The sequence below is a fragment of the Phacochoerus africanus genome, chromosome 6 (genome assembly GCF_016906955.1).
Source record: "Phacochoerus africanus isolate WHEZ1 chromosome 6, ROS_Pafr_v1, whole genome shotgun sequence".
Classification (NCBI taxonomy): Eukaryota; Metazoa; Chordata; class Mammalia; order Artiodactyla; family Suidae; genus Phacochoerus; species Phacochoerus africanus.
The window spans coordinates 69,959,262-69,987,253 of record NC_062549.1 but is presented as its reverse complement, the minus strand read 5'-3'; the positions used below and the strand labels follow the sequence as shown (position 1 = coordinate 69,987,253).

Sequence of the window (27,992 nt, the reverse complement as noted above, 5' to 3'; positions counted from 1 at the left end):
AATCTACAAAACTGGGATGTGATGATCATTGTACAACCATAAATGTAACAAAATTCATTTAAAAATGAAAAAAAATGTTAATAGCTTTGAAATTTATTTTTGAATTTGGACCTTCTGAAAAATTTCTCATTCAAAATGCAAACTAAGAGCAGAAGCAAAGTTTCCATGTTTGGCCTTCCTGAGGCCTTTCATTCAAGTAAACATGCCTTATTTCAGAGTGTGCCTGGGAATTTCCACGATGGAGCACCCTGGGGTTAGGCCCAGAAAAGGCCAATGACCTTGAGGACCTTTTTCAGTTTTCACCAGGTGTATAAAACATAACTACACATACTGACTTCTTAGATTATAAAAATGTACAAAGGTGTATTTGAGGTGAGGGAAGATGGGGGGATGAGGTGAGGACCACCCACGGTGAACTCTGATCATCTCGGCTTTGGGGACATAGTACTTGGAGAGTGTCTTCCGTGGTGCCTCCATGCTCCGAAGCTCCTTGGTTCTTCTGAAATGATTTCTCTGTCCCCTGACAGCCCTGGAAGATGTGGCTCATGCTCCCATCCTGCAGCCAGCAGGGCAGCCAACAGATGGTGAGATCTTCCCCCCAGGCTACTCGGCTGCACTGCTTGACCCCCAAGGTCCAGATTAAGGCTGAAGCTATTTCCACAAAATAAAATGTATGCTTGGAAGATAATCTGGGGGAAGTAGATGAACATATTGAGACTGGAATTTAAAACAAACATTGCAGAGCTTCCCGAGATCCTAGGTTGTTGATCTTGGTGGTGAAGCTCGAAGGGTCTGGAATTTGACTCCTGGTTGCTATCTACTCAACATATTAGGGTTAGGGTTAGGGCAAAACCTTTTGGGGCAAAACCTCTCTGTATTTTGGCTCCATTTTTTTCTTTTTTTTGTCCTTTTGCCATTTCTTTGGCCTCTCCCTGCAGCACATGGAGGTTCCCAGGCTAGGGGTCGAATTGGAGCTGTAGCCGCCAGCCTCGCCAGAGCCACAGCAACACGGGATCTGAGCTGCGTCTGCAAACTACACCACAATTCACGGCCATGCCGGATCCTTAACCCACTGAGCAAGGCCAGGGATCGAACCCACAACCTCACGGTTCCTAGTCGGATTCGTTAACCACTGTGCCACGACGGGAACTCCCTCCATTTTCTGCAAAGTAGGACTAATAATACCTCCTCCCTTACTGGGTGGTTGTGAAGATCCAGTGGTATATAGAAGTTATTTAGGAACATTCAAGTTCAAAAGAAAGGCTCTGTCAATGATGGCTATTACTGCAAATCACATACAACCTAACCTGAAATTTAACTGATGAGGATACTGAGACATAGCTAGGCTGATGGACTGCAACCATCCTAAACTCAGTTATATTTGGGAGTTGGTTACGAAGAGTCCCAAATATAAATCTAGGCCTCTTGAATCCTACCCTATGATTTTTTCCAGTTATAGATTTTCCAAATTTTAGTTCTTCAAAGACCACTGGCAACATTTCTAGCCATATTCATGAAACACCCACTCTTACTGTTTTCTTTCTTTCCTTTTCTCTTTTTCTTTTCTTTTCTTTTTTCATAGCCACACATGTGGCATATGTAAGTTCCCAGGCTTGGGGTGGAATCAGAGCTGCGGCTGTAGGCCTACACCGCAGCCACAGCTACACCAGATCCTTAACCCACTAAGCGAGGCCAGGGATCAAACCCTCATCCTCACAGACACTATGTTGGGTTCTTAACCTGCCGAGCCACAATGGGACCTCCACATACAATCTTCTTAACAAAGTCCTTAATGGGACTTACTTCTTTTAAATAAGTAAATCACCACTATACAGAAAAACATAAAATAGTGATATAAAATTCTAGTTGGATATTCTAGTCTTTGGAAAGCTCAACAGCCTGTTCTTGATTAAAAAAGGAAGATAAATGAGTGTTCAGGCGAGTGGGGGCTTGGTCTTTGACTGAATAAAGTTGAAAGCAAACAGCAATGGGGATAACTTTTCACCAGATGATTCAACGTGGACACTCCACCCACAATCGCCACCTGATCATGGTAGGCTCAGTGCATTTTGGGAAATGCTGTCTACATTGCCTCCTGGAGAAGGGTCTTGGGGAGCAAGCACCAGAGAGACAAAGAGACTTCCCCTGCCAAGACACCAGTGACATTTCTCATTTGTTACCATCTCATTACATGTTCGGTAAGAAAAGTGCTCTACACGAGGTCCCAAATCAAAGATAAAACCATTTTAACAAATCAGAATTCACTGAAGATCAGAGAAAGAAAAAAAAAAAAAAAAGCCCAATCATACAAGCCTTTCGTATCGTATTCAGATTTTCTGCTTCCAAACTCCACTTATGGATGTTGGGAAGTGTCTCTACGTGGGGCTGTCAGCTCCAGTGTGACGGGGGACATCATCACTGAATTTAAACCACCATAGAGACATAAAACTTGAATTTTAAAACTCTCCAAACTGAAGGCAAAACATAAACAATGCTAAGAAGCTGCCTGTGTCAGTCACACCCCTGGACCCAGAGCAGAGCAGCCTGCCTCAGTGCTCCTCAATCTTGAAAATTCTCACTACAGGAGTTTGGCTTTTGTAAAAAGCAGTGTGGAAAACAAAAACAAAGACAAATCAATGCTAGATCCCCCTGGTCAAGCTTCACTGTCACAAGGAAACAGATAAAGCAAGTATCTGAATAATTTTTGGCAAAAGATTTAGTGTATTTCCCTCTTATTTTGTTAGCTTTCCTTTTATTTTTTCCCCTGTTTGCAAGGCCTAGAACTAAAATAGGTTATCTGAAAAAGGGCTCTAGGTTTTAGTAGTTTCCAGGATGAAATGTTGTGGCCAACTGGGATCTATTTTTCCGTGGGGTAAAAAATTTGGATGCTGGAGTATAAGAAGCCTGAAGCTCTCCCCAACTTTCGCAGGAGTTTTCAGTTTTCTCTCCAGTGTTCTCCTGACCTTTTTTTTTTCCATATCTTTATTATACTTGACATACAGCGTAAAAATTGTGTGTAAAGTAGTAGATATTTACACAGCACCATGACCTTCTTGTTGGAAAGGATCACTTTTTTTTCTTCCTTCACTATCCAGCACGCACCAAAATCCTTGCAATTATACGGGCTCAAAAATATACATTTATGGAGTTCCCGTCGTGGCTCAGCAGAAACGAATCTTACTAACATCCATGAGGGTGCAGATTCGATCCCTGGCCTCCACTCAGTGGTTTGAGGATCTGGCGCTGCTATGAACTATGGTGTAGGTCGAAGACGGGACTTGGATCCGGCGTGGCTCCAATTGGACCTCTAGCCTGGGAACCTCCATATGCTGAGGGTGTGGCCCTAAAATAAAAGATAAATATATATATATATACACACACAGACATACACGTTTAAAGGAAAAGATGCCTAACTAACTAGGTTAAGTAGTAAAAATCTATAGTCATTGTAGAGACATTATAAAAAGGAAATAATTTAAAAGTCACCAGTAATCCAACCACCCTAAAATAATATTATTAGCATGTTAATGTACATCCTAAGGACTTCTTTTTTTTTTTTTTACTAATATATACAAGCAATTTCTGATTTTTACAGGAGTGAAAGAGGAGTGCAAGATGAAACTGTGCAGAGTGATCTGAATAATCAATGGGGAAAATTGTGATTATCCTGTGATCTTTCAAGGTTTTTGTCAGAGCATTGAAATCTCTCTTACCATTGGCTGTACATGTATAGCGAAGTGAAAAAAATAGTAAAGTTAATGTTTATTTCATCACTTTAATTTAAAACATTAGAAAGACTGAGAAGTCACTATTTTTTTTTTTTAGCAGAAAAACTTGAGTGGTTTGAACGGGGACTGCCTGCTTCTTCTCGCCCTGTGACTCGAGATAGAGGGTGAGCATCTTTTCTAGGCCTCGGCCAACTGTCACATTCCTTTCTAAGTTTGGATCAGCTTCCAACATTTTATCCTTTGTGCTTTCTCTGTTGAGAAATACCTCCAAGAGTTCCTTTAGTGAGCAGTAAGTTAGTTGTTGTGGTCACTGGGAAATCACCTTTTCATCGTGACCACTTCCTTCATTTCTGTTGCTAAGTTCCCCTCACTGACATCCGGCTGCAGCACAGCTAGAATCTCTGGAATGGCCACACCCGTCGTCCGGCTTCGCAGGGTCAGCTTCTTCTTCTACAACTCCATTCCCTTACATTCCAACCACACTTTCAGCATTATCCCCTTCTGGTTCTCTGTTGCACTTTCCCCTTTCTTGATCAACTCCCTCTTCAAGTGTCCAATTGTTGATAGAGGTTCATCATGGGGAGGCAAGGGAGCAAGACAACTACACACTGGTGTGAACTGAGTAAGAAATACGCAGTGAGAATCACCAACTGATATTGAAAGCACGGACGTGACTGGCCACTGATCATGATGTGAATCTGTTATCTACATGGTGATTTGTGGAGTGAAGAGTGAGCATCAGAGTTTGTGCTTTGCACAGTAATATACTGTAGCAACTGACATTGGAACAGTGGCATTGGGGAACTGGTGTTACTTAACTAAGTTATGATAATTAAAAATTTGTGCACATTGAAACTGGGCAAAAGTGCCTGGAATGAAAAACTGTTGATTGTATATATTCACATCTATGCTGCTGTTCCTATTCTGCTGTTACATATGCCATTTGTAATTTTCTTTTCTCATTTTATAAAATTTCATGAGTATCTTCTATACCAATAAGTCTATGCCTATAGCATCCTTTAAAACAGGCTATGTGAATTCCACTGAAGGAGTATAAACAGGGTTGCTGTAATGATTTAAGTGGCACAATATATATAATGCCCTTAGAATTAGGCCTGCCACAGAGCAAGGACCAAATAAATGCTAATAATTATTATTTATGAGCACAATTTAGTTGATCTCCTATTGATGGATGCCTAGACAGTTCCCAATTTTAACACAATATTATGATGAATATCCTTGAACATATATCATTGTACATGTGCAGTGATTGTTTTTAAAGATTAGCACAATCTTGGCTATTCATACTCAGATCAAGGTTCTTAGATCATGACTCCTCTTAGGAAGGAGAATATAGGAGCAATAGCCACTGTGGAGTTGGGAGATCAAGCTGCATTTCTGAGTTGAGATACCTCTGGGTGTGACTGCTTGGCAGAGTTATTTGATAGGCAATAATAAACATACATTTTGAGTTTATAAGAAAGAGAGAGGCCTGGTTATCAGTACACAGAGGAGAAGGAAATTTCTAGGGTATATGAGATCCGCCAAAGAAAAACCATTGGGAACAGACTGAAGGACAGAATCTAGCCAAAAATCAATGTTTAAAAGTTATAAGCCTTAAAGATAATAATTACAACAAAACAACAAACCATCTTTATGAGTAAGAAACTATGACTATTAAGCCTCTTTATAGATTAGAAAATTGAGGCCCCCCCAAAGTTAAATAACTAGCTCATGGCCACTTACTTTTACTCAGTGCAGGAGGACTTTCACACATATATCACATTTTCAGAATCTATAGTCTTAGCCTTTTTTACTCATTACCATTGTTGTATAACAGTTTACTCCCAAGCTGAGAGGCTTAAACATTGATTATTTCATCATTCCTGTGGGTCCAGAATCTAGGCAAGGTTGAGGGTGTCTCTGACTCAAAGTCTCTGTTGAGGTTGTGCTCAAGTGTTGGCTGTGGGGTCTCATCTGAAGGCTCTGTGGGGCAGGGCTATGGAAGCCTCTTCATTCCCTGCCCACAGGGGCCTCCCCACAGGGCTGCCTCATGACAGAGGAGCTGACTTCCCCCGAGTAATGATCCAAGGGAGGGGCAGGTGAGTGTCTAAGGTGGAAGCCAGCCTTTTGTAACCTAATTTCAGAGGTAGCATCCCACTATATGTGCTGTACTCTACTTGTTAGAAGCAAGCCAGAAAGCACAGCCACACTCCAGGGGAGGGGAACATACAAGGGCGTAACTACCAGGAGTCAAGGATACTGGCAGTCCTGTTAGAGGCTATGAGTACCCCAATCTGTGAGTACAATATTCAGCTAACCAGAAGGACCCAGGGATCCAAGGAGAAGTACTCACCCTTTCCTGGGAAATACTGACATGTAGCCTATTATTCTGCTTCTTTGTGCTGCCATGAGGAGAGAGTTGAACCTGGAAAATGTGTGATGAGAAACTCACACAAGCTAAAAATTGAGAAGTTGGGAAAACACTGTGAAATTTTCAGAAAATTGAAGAGAAACTTAACAGAAGCCTGCAGATATGAAAGAGGATGTACGATGACCTGCAGCTCTTAACTTATGAAATGAGGGTGAAACACGTGGCCTTCTACTGCAATAGGCAGGGCTCCATCTAAGCCTAAAGGATAAAGCCTTAATAGGCATTGCTACTAAGTACAAGAGATCCTGGAATTCACACACATTTCCATGGGTCGGAGTGGTGTGAGGGTGGCCCTTCCTGAGCCTGAGGGGTTACATTAAATAAATGCTGTAGATTTCTTCAGATTAAAGTTCTGAGAAGAATTAAATCAGGACTTTGTCAAGGTTTGGGTGAAGGCAGCCAAATCTTCCATGAAAGGCCGCTTCAGTGTTCTTAAAAGTTAGTTCCTGCCAGTTCAACAACTCTGACTTACTGCCATTTGTTTGCAAGGAAGCCAGTTTTTATTTTGAGTCCAGAGATGATTTAAACTATTTTTTGATTCTTGTGGAGCCAGAGCAGTTGATTCTAGTTACATCCAGATGGTTTGCATTGCTTAGGCTGATTTCTGTTACACTGTTTAATGTTGTTAATAATCCTTTTAATATATTTAGATTTGTGTGCAGGGTAAAAGGGGGCAGATCTGGTACAGATTGGAAGTCAGAGCTCCCGCTGGACTTCTGTTGATTTGTTAAAGCCAACTGTGGTCTCTACTACTTGTTCCAATTTTGTTGAACTCAAAGCAACCCCTTCCTTTAAGCTGTGACACTCAAAAAAAAAAAAAAAAAACGCTTCATTATTACTAGGGACTTTCAGGAAATGTGGACCTTACTGTTTGGGGACATGGCTGCCTTTCATACAAAATTCACACTGTAGAAAAATAAACTTAACTATGGTTTTTATTCCGTAGAGGAAAAAGCATGTTGTAAAGCAAGATAATCTTCCACAGTCAGTGAATCCTAGGCCTGTTGATTTTAACTTTAAATAAATCTGCCCCCCAGCTCTCCAGCCCGTCTCACAAGGTGAGGCCCTACCTTGCTTCCTAATTGGACCCTCACAAAGACCTCCTGGCTGGCTGATGTCCTTGCTTTCAACCTCACCCCTGTAAAGAGGATCAAAAGAATAACCAGCACATATGGATAGATTCCTATTGGGAGAGGCACAGTCTAAATGCTGCTCGTGGTCTCCTTTAATCTACATAATAAGATGAGAAGGTTAAGTTCTCTTGTTCGCTCCATTTTTCTGGATGAGCAAATGAAGACTGAGAGGTCAAGCAACTTGCCCAAATCACAAGTCAATTCTACTCTTCCCAATAAACCAGGATGTGAATGCATACCACACCACTGTGCAGATCCTTGAGGATCCTTAAGATTCTTACAGGTTCCTTGGAACCAACAAAATGAAGCACAAATTCCTTAGTGTGGTGTTTAAATAGCTATGATCACAGTCACTACTGAGCGCCTTCAAGGTGTTCAATCACATGTCTACAAATTGTTCCACAACCATCCAGGATACATGTGCTCTTCCTTGTGGTGGATGAAGACATGGAATCATGGGCGTGATTTCCAAGGTCACAGAGCTATCACTCATGGGCAGAGATGGGATTCAAACCCAGTCTGTTAGACCCCAATCCTGCACTCTGCCTGTCTCCTCCAACCTACATGCCTTCATCTGCCCCCTCTTCCCTTCCTCCTTTTCATTCCACTTCTCTACTCTCGTGATCAAGAGTGCAGACAACTTCTGAAACACGCTCTTCCCACTTTCCAGAATTTATCTGCTTTTCTTGCTCACCTGGTAAGCATCTAGATGTCACTTAATACTTCAACAAACTGCTTCTTGTGAACCATTTTTTCATCTTCCTCCCTCTGACCTCTCCTGGCTGGGAGATGATAATTCTTTTATTTGCAATGATACGTTGTGAAGAGTTATGAGGAGGCTGCTACCTTATTTTGTTATAAAATAAACAGCAATGGAGAATCATAGACAGATTCATTTTGCACAATTATTCCTGAATGCCTACTCGTGTGTCTATATTTATCTCTATTTCCCCAGCCCTTAGCACAGTGCCCGACACTTAAATAGTCCCAAACAATGACTGCAGGAATGAATAAGTCAATGGCGATTTCAGTCAGGAACGTGAAGTGGCTGAATCAACAGCAGGTATTTCTGGATCAGACTGTAAAACTCCTGAAATATGGCTTGCCTTCTCCTTTCATGGACACAGCCTCTTTGATCTAAACACCATGTTTTAAAAGATGCATTAAATAGCCAAGGGACCTTCTACCTCCTGAAAATCAAAAATGCAAAGGAAATGTTTTCTAGGTAATTCCAACCGGGTAACCAGGGTGATGCTTCACACCTTGGGTTCTTTAGCTCTCTCACCTCAACCAGCAACCCAACTACAAACAGGTAGGCACATGTGGATGACTGCACTAGAAACCAAGCAGGGCCTGTAGGCTCCTGGGCACACAAGCCTTTCTGTGTCCCCCATTTCTTGTTTTTAGGGAATGAACTTCAGCTTCTAAGACCTTCCCTGAGTTCTAAAGGGCAGGTTCAAACACTTGCTACTCAGGGAAGGGAGGGGATACAGAGACCAGGTAGGAGCAGTCAAAAGACAACAGTGCAGCCTTGGGGGTTCCCGTCATGGCTCAACAGTAATAAACCTGACTGGTATGCATGAGGGGTAATACACCTGACTGGTATGCATGAGGACGTGGGTTGGATCCCTGGCCTCGCTCAGTAGGCTAAGGATCCAGAGTTGCCATGAGCTGTGGTGTAGGTCGAAGATGCAGCTTGGATCCTGTGTTGCTATGGCTATGGTGTAGGCCAGCAGCTGCAGCTCCAATTTAACCCCTAGCCTGGGAACTTCCACATGCCAGGGGTGCAGCCCTAAGGAAAAAAAAAATGCAGCTTTGGTCCCTCAAGGCATATAGATAACAATATCTGTGAGTTCTTCTGCAGAACAGCCAACTAGTGGAAGATGTTAATGAAGCATTCTTCATTCCTGAAAGAAGACCACCAGACCACTGAACACCAGCTTTGAAAACAATGAAAGCTCACCTCTACGCTGATCTTACCTGCAGCCCTATTCTCTACTCCCAAAACTGTAAAACCACTTCCCAATCTCTCCCAAGGGGGGGCACAGTCTTTAAGGCATTAGCCTGCTGTGACCCACCTTTGCCTAAAAAGTGATAAAGCTGCTTTTTCTTTTTCGCCCAAAACTCTGTCTCCATATTTCTAATCAGCACCAGTGAGCAGAAGCCGAGTCCCGGCAACACCCTCTTCATCTTTTCTCTGTTAAGTTCCAAGTGACTTCTTTTCAGCGGCTGTTTCACCCTAAAGAGACCAGGCTATGCTCAGCTTCATCCCTAACTCCTAAGGACCAAGATCGCCTTTCTGTCCACTAAGTTGCAGCACCATGAGTACCTCCTGCCTGCCCTCCACCCAGCCTTAGCCCCCAAGCTGCCCAGTACTCCCTGGCTCTCAGCAGCACCATCCCTGCCACTGATCTCCCCAGTCAACCCCACTTCAGCCCTTCAGGGCTGGAAATACAGACCACAGCTGGGCAGCTTCAGGATCCACCTGGGCCAGGGAAAGGAAAGGGATGCTTGTATCATTTCTCATTGCTGAGTCTCAGATCATGCACACTGTCCATGCCTAAGGTCGGTTGTGGGGTGTGAGTGTGAGTGTGAGTGTGTGTGTGTGTGTGTGTGTGTGTGTTGGGAGGTTGGTAATTTGAGATCTGACCTATTGCAATTTTCAATCATCTAGCTAACAGGAATTCACTATTTTTCAGGCCACTTTGTATATATTTACATACACACACACACACACACACAGAACTACTGGTTCTAGCTCAATTTTAGTAATAACAGAATGCATTTATGTCAGTGCTTTAATCTTTAATCTTTACAATCACCCTCTGAGGCAGATTTTACCTTTATTCTTCTTTCCAGAGAAAGAAACTAAGACTTGGAGTGGTAAGAAACTTGTCTTACATTGACAGCAAAGAAGCACGAGATCTGATGCCTCACCTCTGAGTTGGAAGCTGGGCTTTGGCTCCCAGCCGGCTCAGCCTGCCACCCTCTCCCCAAAGCTACAGGAAAGCCACGCCTCAGAACTGTGATTTGAGATTAAGCTGACGCCCTCTCACCCAATTTCACTGACTTTGGCTCATGAGTGCAGACGTAAAGGGCACGAAGTCAAAAGATGGAAAGACCCTAGGAGGAGGAGGAGGCTTCGATATAAGCCTTTGTCTCCACAGGGAGTTACCCTGGTTGCAACTGTCCTTCACCTATAAATTCTTGTCTGTCCTACAGGCACTGAAGCATGTGGAACACTGAGACAGAATATAGAGTTGAAATACCAACAGAACAATGGCATAATTAGTTTGTCCAAAGGAACCCAAGCCAACTGCAATTTGGCTTGATTACACATGGAATTAAAATTTGTCTCTGCCAATCACACTGGCATCACCATGAAAAAGAAGCCCAGACCATGGCTGGCCAGTGAATTGGATGCTGGCAAGTTAGACAATTATTTTTTATGTTTTATATAGGAAATGACAGTAGCCCATTACCACCAGCGGGGCACACATTAATACTCATTAATTCAGCAGACAATACCTACCGTGTTAGGGGCACTAGGTCAGGCTCTGTGTTTGTTATTACCTGGATGAAAAGCTATGGGTTTTGCCCTCCCCTAATAGGTCATTATAAGAAGGATAAAATCAGATTGTTACCTGAAAACTGACTTTGACTGTTGGGGTTATCAAGCCAAGCCAAAGATCTGGAGAAGGAAGGATTTATTACTTGCAACAAGTATGGAAAACATCAGGACATTCTCCAAAGCAGTGTCTCCTTGAACAACAAAACTGCAAAAACTTATATTTAAAAAAAAAAAAAAAAGTTTTAAGCTAAGGGCACATGCATATTCATGAAGGGTTTGAGTGGTGATGAATATTCATGAAGGGGCTTAAGCAGAGGAGAATTCAGCCAAAAGGGTCAGAAAAGCATCATCCTTCTTTAGGTTCCAGTTAATCTGGTGGTTGATGGGTTAAGGTGGGGGGCGGGGGAGAGGGTTGAATTCTGCAAAACAGCTCAAGAACAGGCTTTAGGTTAATCTTTGCCTTTGAAACAAAACTGAGAGTCTTTACAACTAACTGACATACTGTCTCAGCATACTCTGAAATGGTTATTCAGCCATTAATAACCATGGCCAGGTAATAAAGATGTTGGTTTTACCTCCTCTTGTTCCCTTAAAATCATCAGCTACTGAGAAAGTATTCTTCTGCAATGCATTGTGGCCAGGCTTAGGGCACAGAGTGGCTTAGGTCTCAACTGGGTTCTAAAATGGAGAAAGTTTGGGGTCTGGTTCTCTTCCTCTGGGGACCTCCTAACCCATCTGCTTACAAGATGATGAAGGTGGGGTGATTAAGGTGACATAGAGTATCAAGGACCCCTGAGGTGTGGAGATCAAGGTCATGTTCTTATGAGGTACCCTGGAAAGGCTTCAAGGAGGAGGGGGCATTTTACATCAAAAGGAAGAAATACTGGAGGAAAGCATTCTAAGAAAAGAGAAGTCGGTATTTAACAAGCTATATAAACTAGACTAGGCAAACTGAGTTTGGGCAGCTTGCTTTAAGGGAGACAGACTGCTTCACTTTTAGAGCAACTTTAAAAATACATATGGATATATTTATAACTGATTCACTTTGCTGTATACCTGAAACAAATACAATGCTAAAAGTCAACTATACTCCAATAATTTTTTAAAGAAATTAACAAATAAAAATAAATACAATTTCTTCTATTTTTAAAAAATGACTGCCCAGTCCTAAAATGTTTGCTGTTAACACATAGACGTGAGACCTCAAGCATTTGAAAAGTTAATACACTCTTTCTGCAAATAAATGTTAATGCTCTTTTAAAACGATTTCCTTTATAAATGCATGGGCTGACAGGGAAAAGATTTCAGGGATATACACATGCCGCAATGTTAAATAACTGCGATTGTTTCTGCGTATTGAGATTACGGTTAATTTTCTACTTGTGCTTTTCTCAGTTTTTCAGATTTCCAATAATAAAGATGTATTTCTTGGGTAAACAGTTAAAAGCAAAAGTTACTTTAAATAGACCTTTGAATGTGTTTTTTAAGAGAAAGTGTCAGAGCTAGTAACTCAGTAATTCACACATTTAACAGCAACAAAAAACACAACAAATAAAAACCCAGGAGTTCCCATCGTGGCTTGGTGGGTTAAGAACCTGATATAGTCTTGGTGAGGAGGTGGGTTTGACCTCTGGCCTCGCGCAGTGAGTTAAGGATCCGGCGTGGCTGTGAGCTGTGGTGCAGGTTGCAGATAAAGCTGGGATCTGATATTGCTGTGGCTGTGGTATAGGCCGGCAGCTGTAGCTCTGATTTGACTCCTAGCCTGGGAACCTCCATATGCCACAGGTGTGGCCCTAACATGAAAACACAAAACAAAGAAACAAGTAAAAACCCACTCATATGCCAGGCACTGTGCTTGTCATTCTGGGTACAGAGACGAGTCAAAGCTCCTTAGAGAATCTAAAACAGTCTACTGAGGGAAAAGAAACCAGATGACTTCAATAAATTAAAAAGGTATCATTTTGATTTGAAAGAAAGGATCAGAGTCCTGTAAAAAAGGGTCACGAAAAGAAACATTCTTCAATGGGTGGCGTGAAGGGCTTAGGGAGAGGGGCTCAGACCAAGTGACATTCCCGGCCAGATTGGAAGTAGGGACAGGCTGGAGAGGGGGTCCGGGTGAGAGGAGCAAGTGTCCCTGAGGCCTGGGGGGAGGACTGAGCCCAGGGGCTGGACTAATGCTGCTGTGCCTGGAGCACCTCAAGGGGGCAGATGCAGTGGGTGGGAGGAGAGAAAGGGAGGGTCCAGATCTCTTGGGAACGTGTAGGCTCTCTTCCACCATCGACAGTGAGCCTGTTCTTGAGAATCAGTGCAGCAGGTGGCATTAAGGGACTCCCAGGCAATGAGAGTCCGGGGCCAGGAACTGAGATGCCTGAGTCAGTTGGGCTTGGCATCTATCCAGATTCACCTTGAAGAAGTTTCTACCCAACCTCCCAAAATCCCACCTGAGTCATCTGTAAAATGGAGCCAACCCTCAAGAGGGTGAGCTGGGGTTTAGGATTAAATTAGATAATGTGCTGGAAGAATAGTGCCTAGAATATTGGAATCAGTTTAAAAACTAATTATGACTATTACCAAGTAACATCTTGGGGACCAAAAATCCTTTCTATCACTTCTTTTTAGTGATTAATTTTTTTGGCCACACTCACGGCATGTGGAAGTTCCTGGGCCAGGGATCGAATCCACCATGCCACAGCAGCAACCCGAACCACAGCAGTGACGATACTGGGTCCTTAACCCATGGAACTACCAGGGAACTTCCCATCACTTCTTTTTAGAGATGAAAGCAAAAGTAACATGTATTAGTTTAAAAAAATAAAAAACTATTCATTATATAACAAAGAGATACACACAATTAAAGAGACTATCTTTAGGATATCAATTTTTGATGAAAAAGAAACAAGCTTGTATAATCACACACACACAAACACACATGCACACAGATACCATTTTTCTCTTTTAAAACGTTGTTTGCATCATTCAGTTTTAACTGGGGCTCAGACTAAACAAATATATTTTACACTGCCAGGAGAGCCTACATTTTATGTTATCACAAAAGCATTTCACAAAGGCTATAACCCCAAAGACTTATCTTCCAGAGGAAATGCATATGGAAGGAGAAAAATCCAAAATGACCACCTAAGAGAGTGCTGTTTGTGTTCTGCAGAATGATTAATTTTTGATGACACTGACTTATGACTTAGTGAATGGAATGAGTAGAACATGCCAGAATACTGAATTGAAGAGAAAAATAGTCTACCATCCAATTATTTGTTTGGATTTCCCCCCTTCAACCATATTGGTTATTCCTGTTATTTAACAGAATGATTAGTTGGTTTGCTATAGCCATTATCTGCCTTAAAAAAATTAACATAGGAGTTCCCATCATGGCGCAGTGGTTAACGAATCCGACTAGGAACCATGAGGTTGCGGGTTCGATCCCTGGCCTTGCTCAGTGGGTTAAGGATCCGGCATTGCCGTGAGCTGTGCTGTAGGTTGCAGATGCGGCTCGGATCCCGCGTTGCTTTGGCTCTGGCGTAGGCCGGTGGCTGTGGCTCCGATTAGACCCCTAGCCTGGGAACCTCCATATGCCGCAGGAGCAGCCCAAGAAATGGCAAAAAGACAAAAAAAAAAAAAAAAAAAAACATACCACCAGATTAACCAACAAACACTGCTGGCTATTTTTTTTTTAAGTTGTGCTAAGGTAGTATTTATATTTAATTTGGGAAACTCAAGTGAAAACATATGTACCCTAGAATGTTCATCTGTTCTACTTCTGATGTCTTTATAACCCTACAGGATAGGTTTCGACTCTAATTCCCTCATTGCCATCTAGTTTTTCACCCAAACAACCTGAGTTACCAGTTATTATAGAAAAAAGCCAGCATTCTCAGAGGTTCAGGGGCTATCCACCAAAGTGAAGTTTCTGCTTGATTGAGAAGATATTTTCTGTAATTCGATATAACTATTTATTCTCAAGGGGGGAGGGTTTTGAATGATTGGGGAAATAGAAGGGAAAAAACTCAAATCCTATTACTATGTGCTAGGTTGTGCTAGTGGAATTATAGACTTGAAAACAACAACAAAAGGGTTTTGAGGTGAGGGTCTCTTAAGAACTAAGTACAGTTGACCCTTGAACAATGTGGGTTTGAATTACACAATCCACTTATATGTGGATATTTTTCACTAGTCAATATTACAGTGTTACATGGTCCTTGATTGGCTGACTCCATGGATGCAGAGGAACTATAGATGTAAAGGGCCAACTATAAGTTATATGAGGATTTAATTCCCACCTTGTTCAAGGATCAACTGTAATTTGAAATTGGGCAGAATTACACATTCCCCCCCAGCGCCACCAGGATAATCCCCTTGCAGAAGAGAAGTGGGTGGTTCCTCGGAGATGCTGGCCCAGGAGGCCCAGGCCAGGAGCTGGAGAAGACTAATTCTCTCCTACTTGGTTCATAGGCACAGAGGACCCTAAAAAGCCACCACTCTCCTAGGACACCCAGGAAACAACTTAAGTGTTTCAGGATGTGGTGACAATAGTGACCTTAAAAAATCTTGGGGAGTTCCTGTTGTGGCTCAGCAGTAATGAACCCAACTAGTATCCATGAGGATGCAGGTTTGATCCTTGGCCTTTCTCAGTGGGTTAAGGATCCGGCATTGCCATGAGCTGCGGGGCAGGTCAGCAGCTGCAGCTCTGATTTCAACCCTAGCCTAGGAACTTCTATATACCGAAGGTGTAGCCTTATAAAAAAGACACACACACACACACACACACACACACACTGTGAGCCCTTAAAATAGTCAAGGAAGACAGTTATTATCTGAGCCTTTGGTACTGAAGCACACTGCAGTGACCCATTATGCTACTCGGCTAGTCACAGGAATAAGACTCATCCCTAACAAGATATCCGATGGGCACCTTGACATGAGAGAATCACTTAGTTCCATAGGTTTCCTTCAGATTTGCAGAATATCTGTGATGGGAGAAAGAACTGTGTTTTGGTTCTTTGGAGCAGGATATGGGGAAATGATTATCTAGTTCTTTAAAAAAACAATCTAAAGGGTTGTTTTATTTGGCTCTTCAGCAGCAGCTATAAATAGTAGATACAGCATAACATATAGTAGGTGTTTCTGATTGTTTTTGTAAACCCATTTAACTTTGCTAAATAGAAAAAAATATGACATCATCCGCTGTTCAAATATGAATATTTTTTGAACCACGAGGGTTTGAATAAATTCAAATTCTCTGTACAATTCTGAACTCAAACTCTATAGACAACGGATCAGCATTTCAAATAATTTTTCTAGTAGTGCAATAGTTTCAGAGGGTAATTACTTTTTTTTTTCTACCCAAGTAAGATCAGCCTTCCTGTCACCAGCAGTGTTTGAGATGTTTGGGGCTTTACCTTTTGATGAATACATGACATGCCAAGTTCTATGGGTCTACTGATTCATCACTCTCCAAATTTATAGGGATGTATGCAGTGTGATTTGATAAATTGTTTTGTTTTGCCTTTCATCACTCACACGATGTTGAAAGGACGCTCCCTGTATATCTTTGGCATCATCTATCAAAAATAAGGCTTTGGAGAGAACAAATAAAATGCAGTAAAAACTTGTTGAACTGATAACTATATAATATGAATGTGTCATCTCTGAATATGAAGGACCACTATATGAGGCTCATATTTTATTTTTTTCACAGGTTTACATATCTGGTTCCTAGTGGTTTAAACTGCACTTTAGTTGAAATGTTTGCAAAGCTTCCCAAGTATCTTTGGGAGAGGGAGTGCTATAAATTAAAGTGATTATTAATCTTACTAAATCTATTCCTTTTTACTGGCATTTACTTAGGAGATCTGTGCCTCCTTATGATGGATTGGTTTGGCAACTTACTTGACGTACTGGTACATGAAATAAGAACTTGGAGCCAGATATTCAGTCTTGCTCGGTCTCAATTTTAAAGGGGGAAAAAAAACTACTACTAAACTTGTAAGTTTACAAAAACGGTTAAAAAGAGAACACTGGGACTTAATAATTGTTGAACCCAGCAATTTAAATCAAGGTAGGAATGACAATTATTGCATTTATTAATTAAAATTCTATTTACATTTCACCATGAGAACAAGTTTCCTCTAATTAATAAAATGATTTTTAAGCAAGGCCATTAATGACTATGAATCCATGAAAATATGTTTGAATCCCAGAAGAAAACTGCTTTATAAGTTACAAAGCCTAAATTTCTTATCAGAGACATAAAGCATAGCAATCAATAACTGTGAAACAGATTCCATGTTTAAAATGTTCACCCCTTTTTAAACCTTAGGCAATCTTCAACACAACAGGTAATGGAAAACCTACCTTGCCAATATGAATGAAAAATGAATAAAAAATCAGAGAAAATAAATTAAAACTGTGAATTTCCTCTGTGGCCCTGGATCCTGTGGGTTAAGGATCCAGTGTTGTTGGAGCTGCAGCTCCAATTTGATCCCTGGCCTGGGAACTTCCATATGCTGTGGGTATGGCCCTAAAAAAATTTAAGACAACAGGAAGATTTCAAATTTGCCATTTTGATAGGGAAGCTTTCATACACTGACTGATCATTTCCAAGGTAGCTGATAGCATGGAGCGAATGGGGATTTTCATAACCCCTAGTTCTTTGAATTAGGTACAGATTTCTAAGGCATACTATTAAGTGAAAGAGGTAAGTTATAGAATAGTAACTCTAATATGGTCCAACTTATATAATTGACTCCTCCCCTCATGTACATATAAAATAAATGCAAAAATAAATATTTGAAAGGCTTCAAACCAAACTCCCAAAAGATCCTGGAATGGGCTGAGGGGATTGGAAGGAGGGTGCAAGATGAAGGCTTTTCCCAGATCCTCCTGCATCAGATAAACTTTTCATAAACAGGTATGTCCTCACACTTCTTTTTTTTCTGTTACATAGCTATTATTTTAAAGAAAACATGTTTTTATAAAAACTTGTCAAGTGAATTACCTCATTCACAATTTTTCATAGCCTTTCAAAGCAGATATCATTCCTTTTCTTCACATTTATGCATTGATGGATTGCAAACTGTACTCTGAGTCCTTAGGGATTTTTCTAGAGTCCCCTTAGGGGGAGGGAACAAAGACTGCAAATAAGTGGGCTTCAGACACAGACACAGACACAGACACACACACACACACACACACACACACACACACACACACTTCTCTCTGGCCTCCAGCTTTGCCTTTCTCTGTTTCACAGACAGATGAGAATGAAATATAACGTTTTGTGTGAACAGGGCTTGAGGACTTAAAAATATTTAAAGGCTATTCCAACTCCTTTCTGCATTGGTTCCCACAATGAAAATAACACGAGTTGTCCAAAGCCACACTGCAGAAAACACTGAGTATCTCACCTCCTTTGGGGCCCTGTATCCCACGGCACCTCCAGAGCCCTAGGGTCCCCATCGCATACACATATCACACACCCCTGCACTTGGAATCCAAAGCAGCCAGCAGTCAGGGCAAAGCGTGGACAACCTCACCCTACACCTGCTTTTCCTATTCATTTTTGCTTAAATGTTTATATTTACTATTTTACACCATATGTAGGTATAATCACTTAAATTCCTCTAGCTTCCTTAGGAGATGATCTGAACTAGTACACAAGCAAAGAAAAAGGTCAGTTTCCACTCTTCTCAAAATAAAATGATTGCCAAACTAATTAATAAAATGACATTTACTACCATCAGTAAAATATAACACTAAAGCCACTGAGTACAAAACAGGTGAAAAGAGTCACCTTCCCCACCTAATTAGGAGCTGACCTCCAAGATTCAAGAGGAGGCAGCTCAGAGAGGCAGAGGGGCTGCTCATTCTGCAGGAGCCGAACCTCAACAGCACATCCCCCCAAGAAAAGAGCTCATCGCCATCTTCATCTGCAGAGGTGAATTGAAGACAGACAGCTACAGACCCAGAGAGGGCAGAGGGAGACCCACCCCACTGTGCTGTGAGTTACTGTCACACAAAGAAAAATGGCAATGAAATAACAGCCTGACAAAAACAATCAGACCCCCGATAGGTCTTTACTCATGCAGCCAGCCCCCACCCAGCCCCTGCTAACAAGGATCTTCCCTTCTTCCCTTCTCTGAAGGCTCAGTCTTTTTTTTTTCTTTTTAATTGGTGTCAATATCACTCATTTTAGCTCTGTGGCTTCATTATTTCCTTGTGTGGAATGTGTCTTTCCATCCAGATCATAAGCAGCAGGGCTGTATCTTATAGGGCCTCTTGTAAGGCCTATACAATGGATTAGTTACTAGGTAGCCAACAGTATTACTGACTTCCCATCATGTGTCAACTTGCCTTGGTTATGGTATCAAGTGACCTCAATCAGTTGACTTTAAGTCAAGGAGACTACCATCAATAACATGGGTGGGCCTTGTCTAATCAGTTGAAAGGCCTTAAAAGCAAAATTGAGCTTTCCCTAAGAAAGTAGAAATTCTGCCTCAAGACAATATCAGCTCAGCTACTGCTTGCAAGCATTTAACCTGTCATCTTGCCCTGTGGATTTTAGACTTGATGGCTCCTAAAATCCTGCTAGCCAATTTCTTAAAATAAATCATACACATATACATTATATACATACATACACTCACACATATATACACCATATATATATACATGTCATATATTGTACCTATATTCTATGTATGTGTATACACATGCACACATATCCTTTCCTACTGGTTTTATTTCCCTGGAAAATCTGGACTAATACAAGCACTGAATGAGATTTAAGATTCTGTTATGGAACACACATTCTTTAGAGGAAAACTAATACTCACTTAAACACATCACCAATTAAAAGCAAAAGAGTGAGTGACAAGGTCATGTAGAAAATAAAGCAAGACAAATTTTTGAGATTGGCTGGAAGCTACATTTAGACTGAGTGAACCGGGAAGGCTTCTCTGAAGTGGTGACATTTAAGCTGAAAAAGGAGTCGATATTCTCCTGACTTTTTTTTCCTTCCACAGAGCTAGTATAAAGTGATTTACATAGTATGCACTCAATAAATTATTTTGAATAAATGAACAGATTAATAATATGGTCTTATAGAAGATTGGCTATTCTAATTTTAGGTCACTAAAAAACAAGCTGAGTTTAAGACCTTAATGAGAAGAAAGTCTTTCCTCCACATGGAAATTACATCAACTTGGAGCTGGAGCTCTTGTTTCGGGCTTGATTAATGAATGGGGGTGACTGATTAAGTCATTCTGAGTATGCAATTCCTTTTACCTGCACTAATTTGAAAACAGTATAGAAATAACACAGTTGGTAGACAAAGTGCAAAGCAGAACAAATATCCCTTTCTGACCCTATTCAGCCTCTTATCTCCTTCTCCTCCTCATTTTCTTCAAAGCACATAGATATCAGCTCACCCTAAACACACAGTGCTTGATGGGTTACTTACTGCAGAGAAAAGAATCTGTATTTCATCTTTCTCGTCCATGGTCTGACTATGTGGCCAGTCACCTTTATTGTCTTCATTACTGAATGATTTGTGTGAGGGGCAGGGGCAGATGATAGGGAGAAAATTGAGATTCCTCCAAACCTTAACCCAAGAGATGTCCTCATCATCCAAGAGGTGTAACTGATATCAGTTAGGGGAGGTGTGGGTTGGATGGCTGTTTCAGATGAGGGGGCAAGACCCAGGTGTGCCTCTCTCAGAGAATGAAGACACTTGAGGTCTATGTTTCTCGGCCGTACACACTTCTGAGTGTGCGTATGTGAGCCGTGTGTTAAGGCTAAAGACCAGGTGGAGGCAAAAGCCAGGGCCACCAGCAGCTGATGTGCCCCATTCTGTCTGTTCTTCACTGTGCTTCTTGGCTAGGCCTACACCACAGTCACAGCAACACGGGATCCAAGCCGCACTTGTGACCTACGCTACAGCTTGTGGTATCGCTGGATCCTTAACCCACTGAGCCAGGCCAGGGATCGAACCTGCATCCTCATGGAGACTATGTTGGGTTTTTAGCTTGCTGAGCCATAATGGGATCTCCAGACTGTAGGTTTTCAAATGACATATGTGAGACCTGATGTTAACATTGTTTAAAAACATATTCGTTCTCTTCAGCTGGTTTTCATGAAAGTCAAATATGAACAGAGTAGTTATGTTGGAGACTAAAGGAGAGAATGAAAAAAGCAAATGAGGTACAGTGGCCAAATTACAACATCCATTTCAGAAGTTAAACATAAGAAAGTCAGACTTTGCGTCTCTCTAGCTACATCTCAGGAGGCACTGTCGTCCACCAGCTCAAGACCTAGGGGCCTGGACAAAATCAACCCAGGTGAAGCCATTTCAGGACAGGACCCTTGGAATGATGGTGAATGGGTTTAAGTAAGGTGCTGGCTTCTCTAAAGGTTCAAAAAATTTCCAGAAGAGAAATCATGTCTTAAAAGAATGATCCCACCTATTGAGAGGGATTAACTGAGTGAGTTGGGACCCTGAAACCTCTTTCCTTCTTGTCTTGAGCTGTGATGCAAAAACCATGAGTAGAGGCTGATACTCTGAATAGAGAAGGTACTCTGGCACATTTTCAAGCAGACTCTCACGGGCAGCAGAGGTTGACCAGAATAGGGAGTGTGTGAGGAGATAAGAGACAGTGCGAAAGGCTTAACACCTATGCTCTGAGAAACAGACGGAATACTAACCGGCCTGAACAGGGTTTCCACGGTTGTGGGGCCGTGTTTTGGGGTGAGGTCACAAGAGATGGATTTCAGGAGTTTCTGTCAGCAAAGAAGAGGGAAAAGGGAAAGGCCATGATAAATTAAAGATAATAACACTCACTTAGAGTCAAGAATCATTGTTTGTTTGTTTGTTTTTTCTTATTTTGGCCATGCCCACAGCATGTGGATGTGCCCAGGCCAGGGATCACACTCAAGCCACTACACCCGGGGCCACTGCAGTGACAATGCCAGATCCTTAACCTGCTGCACCACAAGGGAACTCTAAGAATCACAGATTTTTTTTTTTTAGAGTTAAAATGCATCACAAAAATAACTGTTTCTCACCTTCGTTATTTCAATGATGGACTTGAAGCCAAAGAGAAGCACCTTTCCTCTGAAGAAATCCCTTCCCTCTGCCAGGAGTAGGTACTCCAATTCTGTAGGCAGAGGTTTTACCCAAGCCTGTCCATAGGTTCTAGGCAGGAAACCATCTCCACAGGGCTTGCCCCAGGCCCTAGTTCTCAATGACATAATAGTGAGAGATCATTTATAAATGAAACCCTATTTTTTGCATTTTATGTGTCAGCCTGTTGTCGTCCCACTTATTCACATTGATTCAAGCTATTACATAATAATCATAGTATATATTAATAATAATAATGTTATTATGGATGCCAAGTGTAGGAATTTATAGGCAGTAGCTCAAGGAAAGATAATAGACTATTTCCTGTGAGCCCAGCACTTCCGATGATTCACTATATGCAGAACAATTTAGGCACCACTAAGCACCTCTCACCCCACCCCACACACACCTGGAAGGTTCAAGCTACCTATTGGGCCACCCATTTGCTCTGGTCTCTAGGAGCGACTCCATCTTCTGTGGACCCTCACAGTTTAGGGGGGCTGTGCCCTGTTCTGAGTTTCCCTCACCTTGTGTTTGAATGAATCTGCTTGGAAATCACTGTTCTGCACAATGTGTGTTTTATCATCCTAACTCTTGATCATCTGCCCCGGCCTTCGCTTCTGTTCAGGAAGTGGAATGCTTCTGCCATCGAGCTGTCTGACTTGATTTCAGACGGCTTCCTGCCTCGTCCACATTCTCTGGGTTCCTTCCTGTTAATGACTTTCCGTCGTGAACAAGGTAATAGGTTTAGGCCTGTGGCAGCGGCTCCCTTTCTCCGGCCTTGGTCCCCCTTCTGTCCCTGTGGCTGTCGCATGAGCCATGCAACCACTTCCTGGGAGCCAATGTTAACCACACGTACTTGAACTTCTGCAATTCCTGCCATCGGAAGGTGGGTGTGGGAGCCGAAGCAGAAAGCATAACTCAAACAGATCAGTATTTTGAACAGAATTATGACCTGCGGGTAATTCATGAGTCTATTAATTGTTTGTTCTTTCCTGCCCTGGGTGAGGTATTAGCCACCATTGAGTCTTTAAGCATAATAAACGGGCAGACAAGGTGACAGTGGAAACAGGTCCTTGATTAAAAATCCATGCCCTGCAAACCTGCAAATTAGATAATCACGGTAGATGGGACAGAGTTGCTCAGCAAACGGACCGTTGTCATAGATCTCTGGGGAAATAAACCGCCATAGGTCTAAAGGATCAGAGACACATGATGTCTCAAAAGGATAAAACTATGCTTTAAAATGACTCAGGTATCTGACCTCCTTCTAAAGCCTTAAAAATGGCATAAAATATCTGGTTCTGAGACGCCGAACAGCTAGCCTGAATGCTTCTGGTTGCTTCTCCCCTCCTTCTGCCCCTCCGGAACTGAGCAAGGCTTTAGCACCTTGTTGACAGAGCCAAGAAGTGACTGATCGACACTAATGGGATTTTTAATCTTCAACCTAATTAACTTTGTTAAAATTAAGGCTTACCAGGAAGAATCAGCACAAAGAAATTAATTAAGGCAACGGAATTTTTGCTGGATTTAACAGCTGAGTACCAACTCCAGTGATAATGCACACAGAGACGGATATTTTCAATTCATTTGCACTTGTCTCTTGTGGGCTTTGGTGTCTCCATTTTCAAAAGCACCTACATTCCCAGAGCTGAGAGTGCCTATCTTTGTCACTGGCATAGGTCAAGCAGTACGAGAGAGATTTCCTTGTGTGTCAACACCATATATCCTCCACCTTGTTGAACCTGGTTTCCCTGGATCCCGGCAAGTGTTTGATACATGTTTGTTGGAAGAATGAATGTGTCAAGTGATTATAACTTTAAAAACTTGACGGCACTGATGCTGCAGCTTACTTTCTTCTCCTTGTGGTTATTATGTGAAAAGAAGCAAAGATGAAGTGATTTGCGCATTTTCTTCCTTGCAGAAACTATGCAAGCTGATGTTTACAACATTATGTAGGATGCAGAAGTATCTTTCACAGTGACCTGGCTCTGGGAAGAGCCACTGCCAAGTAAAATTCATGTTCACCTTAAGTGCTGCTATCGAAACATATAGGAATATCTTTGTTTTGGATCATAGAGAAAATGGATTTTTTTTTCTTTTTACAGCCGCATCTGAAGCATATGGAAGTTCCCAGGCCAGGGGTTGAATCAGAGCTGCAGCTGCAGGCTTACACCACAGCCATAGCTACACCGGATCTGAGCTGCATTGGCAACCTTCCCCACAGCTTGCAGCAACGCCAGATCCTTAATCCACTGAGCGAGGCTAGAGATCGAACCCACATCCTCAGGGACACTATGTGGGGTTCTTAATCCGTTGAGGCACAACGCTGTGATATTTTTGATGAGTCAGCTTTGTAGAGCTGTAGCTGTTACAAAATATTCAGAACAGCAGTCCTTGTAAATTTTATCAATGATTTCCCTAACTCAATAGTGTCACACATAATCAAAATTTAAAAAAAATTATGGCTGGTGGTCTTAATCATGAATAGCAACTTTGAGATGACGTTCTGTCCCCCAAGGACAGTCCACTGCGTTTCATGGGGCTCCTTGTCAGTATTCTTTTGATTCCTTTAAATCTGGCAGTTGGGGCCACTTAACGTCTCTGTTGACTCCAAACTCGGGGACAATTAATTTCTCTAGGTAAGTAAATAAGAGCAGTAATTCACAAAGTCATCATGGTGTCGTTTTTGTTACTAACTTCCATTTTTTCTTTTTTTTTTTTTGTCTTTTTGCCATTTCTTGGGCCGCTTCTGTGGCATATGGAAGTTCCCAGGCTAGGGGCTGAATTGGAGCTGTAGCTGCTGGCCTACACCAGAGCCACAGCAACTCAGGATCCGAGCCGCATCTCTTACCTACACCACAGCTCATGGCAGCGCTGGATCCTTAACCCACTGAGCAGGGCCAGGGATCGAACCTGCAACCTCATGGTTCCTAGTCGGATTCGTTAACCACTGAGCCATGATGGGAACTCCTAACTTTCATTTTTAAACTGTTTTTTTTTTTTAAAAAAGAAGTATCTAGGAGTTCCCGCTGTGGCACATTTGGTGAGTGACCTGGCTGGTCTTTGTGGCATTGCTGGCTTGATCCCCAGCCCAGCACAGTGAATTAAGGATCCAGCATTGCTGCAGCTGTGGCATAGGTCGTGGCTGCAGCTGGGATTGGATCCCTGCCCTGGGAACATTCATATGCTACCAGGAGTGGCCAAAAATGAAAGAAAAAATTTACACTGTATCACCAAAAACAATGCCAGACACTGAACATATATATAATGCACAAAACATCATCCCTCCTCTAGAGATCTGGAGTTGATATGGGAAAATTAAGAAAAAAAATCCAACTATTATACAACTTAGTAGTTGCTACTCAGAGCTGTCCATACTCGCCTCGGGGTGAGAAGACAACCTCTGCCTGGGGTGGGGGTGGGGGTGGGGTGGCGGTGGAGGTGTCACAACAATGGCAATGGCATCTTGGAGGGAGAGCAGAACTTTAGCGGACGGAGTAGGGGGAGGAAGAGAAGGAATCGGCAGGAACCAAGGATGGAACCTGGCTGGGGGTGGGCAGAGGATGGGGGGCAGGGTAGAAAAGACACTTTGGTTTCTGGAAACCAGCTGGAAAGATCTGAAACAGACTGGAAGGGTAAAGTCATTGATTGTTCTTTTTATTAAGGGTAGGATGGAGTATTTAAAAGATCCCTCTGGCACCACTGGGAAAAATAAGCAAGAGTGAGAAAAGTTCTGAAAAGCCCAGGGAAAGGCCCAGAAGTGCTCTCGCAGGTCACTTCAGGGAAACAGGAGTCAGGGCAACCTGTCAGGGGACAGGAGTCAGGGGGCATTTCCCAGCACGTCAGCTGGTGAAAGCAGCCCTGAGTCCCACTCTGCCTGCAGGTCGATGAGAAGAAACCTACACAAACATACCTTGGCTTATCAATTCGTACCCCTTAACTGCTGACCCCCAAAGCCAAGGATGTAAGTTGTATAAAGCACTCGTGACGTTTGCCTGTGCACACCCTGGTCTACGTTAAGGTAGCCTCGAGCCCACAGGTGGAGGCAGGTCCTGGGGATATAACAATCGACAAGCACAGTGTTTAGTTTTGTGAGTGAAGGGCTTCTTGATCACAGAATAACACAATATAACATCTTATGCATGACACCCCCACATGCACCTGCCAACCATTCAGGAACTAAGGACTACCTGGAATTGTCCCGTGAGTCTCACTGAGTGACCTGGATTTTACAGTCTGAGACCAGCCAATACACTCTCTCCCAAGAACCTCTTAAGAGATTGATGGTTGGATTGCAACTGCGTCCTCCTAATTATAAGGGGCAATCACTCTGGGCCTGGACTTGGGGCTTGTACTCTTTCATTAAATTTACCACCTGGCATGTAGTAGACCCTCAATAAATATTTATTAAATAAATTAATCATACAATATCCACAATGGCTCATTTGTGACACGTTCATAATATAAAAATTTCTCAGTAATATATTCTCTATTCCACCTTGATTTCTCCTGCACTATTAATTCAGTCTTAAATGGTAGTTCACTCCCATTTTTTTTGACGAGTTCACTGCATTAAAACACTGCTTTCTTCCCCACAAGCTTGCAATTTAAATATGCTCCCAGAAATTCCTATTAATTCCATTCCAAGTATTTGCACAGAACTGATCCACCATCGCCGTCTGCTAATGATGCATCTGTCATTTTATTGACACCCCTAAACAGCTTTATTCTTTTTTCTAATTAAGAGACAAAACTGGTATTGTCAGCTGATGAACCGACATTTGGGGGCTTTTGTTCTAATGTAAAAGGCAGCACATTATGATGTGAAAACAAAAACTCAGAAATGTTAACACAAAAGCCCACTAGACAAAATATATTTACATGGATGATTTGAATTAAGACGGTTAGAAGCCTAATACTCATACAATATTTTGAGTTACAGGAGGAAAAAAAAATACACACTCGTGGCAAAATACATTCAAAACAAAAAGTGGTGCTTCCTGCCCTAACTGGCCATTAATATCTGGAACGAAGCAGTCTCATGCTCACTGGACAATCAAAAACCCCAAGAAAAAATGAAACCTTTAAAAACTGACCAAAATAATATACCGCATTGTAAGTGGTCAGAGAGATAACAGTGACACTTTAACAGCTAAATAAGAACTCCAAGTTCTTACCAAAAAAACCCATAGAAATGAGGTAAACAGCACATTTGCAAGGACTAAAAAAAAAAAAAGCAATCATTTCCTGATGATTATATTAGCCAATTGCCAGAGAAACGATAATTACATACAAGTACAAAACTAACTGCTCACCAGAACATTCTCAAGCAACTAAGGAGGGCAAGCCATAAAAGCTCTATCACCATCACATTAAAAATCTAATCTAAAATCATTGCATGTCAGAAAATTAAGGATTCATCAAAATATTCCCAAAGGTTGTGTGCTGAAAGGAATGCATAAGAAGAAGCCAGAGTCCTGGATTTCTTCATGTTGAAATGGATCGGAGGCTCTACATTTAAAATAAACTCAGCATAAAACTTGCTCCTGCCAAATGAGATCATTGTTATAAGGCAGTTAGCGTGCCTGTCGGCACAGAGAAAACCTTTGGTCCTATTAGCTGCTCTTATTATTGTTATTATTACTGTGATGTCAGAATCCGCTCCTTCATGGCCTTTCATGGGTCTGTCCAAAGATTTAAAGGAATCCTAAAGGATTTCCTGTGGCTCAATCAATTCTAGCTAATTCTGTTTCTACCCTCCCCTCTGGATCTTTCTGTTCCACTTTGGCCCACTTGTCTAAGCTCTTGTCTCCTACCTAAATACCCCCTCTCTGCCTAAATGCTTAGGACTGAGGCTCTGATCTGTATGTCCTGCTTTTATGGCCTATGTCACACTGACTTTGTCCATGTATCACTGAGACTATGGACAAAACCTCCTACACGTGTAGTGCAAGTCTAGGCTCCAATTCCTGCTTATTAAGAAGCAGAATTT

The 27,992-nt window shown here is 42.0% G+C and overlaps 1 protein-coding gene across 1 annotated transcript in view; it reads right to left on the bottom strand.

Annotated features, from left to right (window-relative positions):
- Positions 1-27,992, bottom strand: part of LOC125129286 (cytochrome P450 7B1) — a 172,447-nt gene that overhangs the window by 51,164 nt on the left and 93,291 nt on the right. The window lies entirely within an intron of this gene.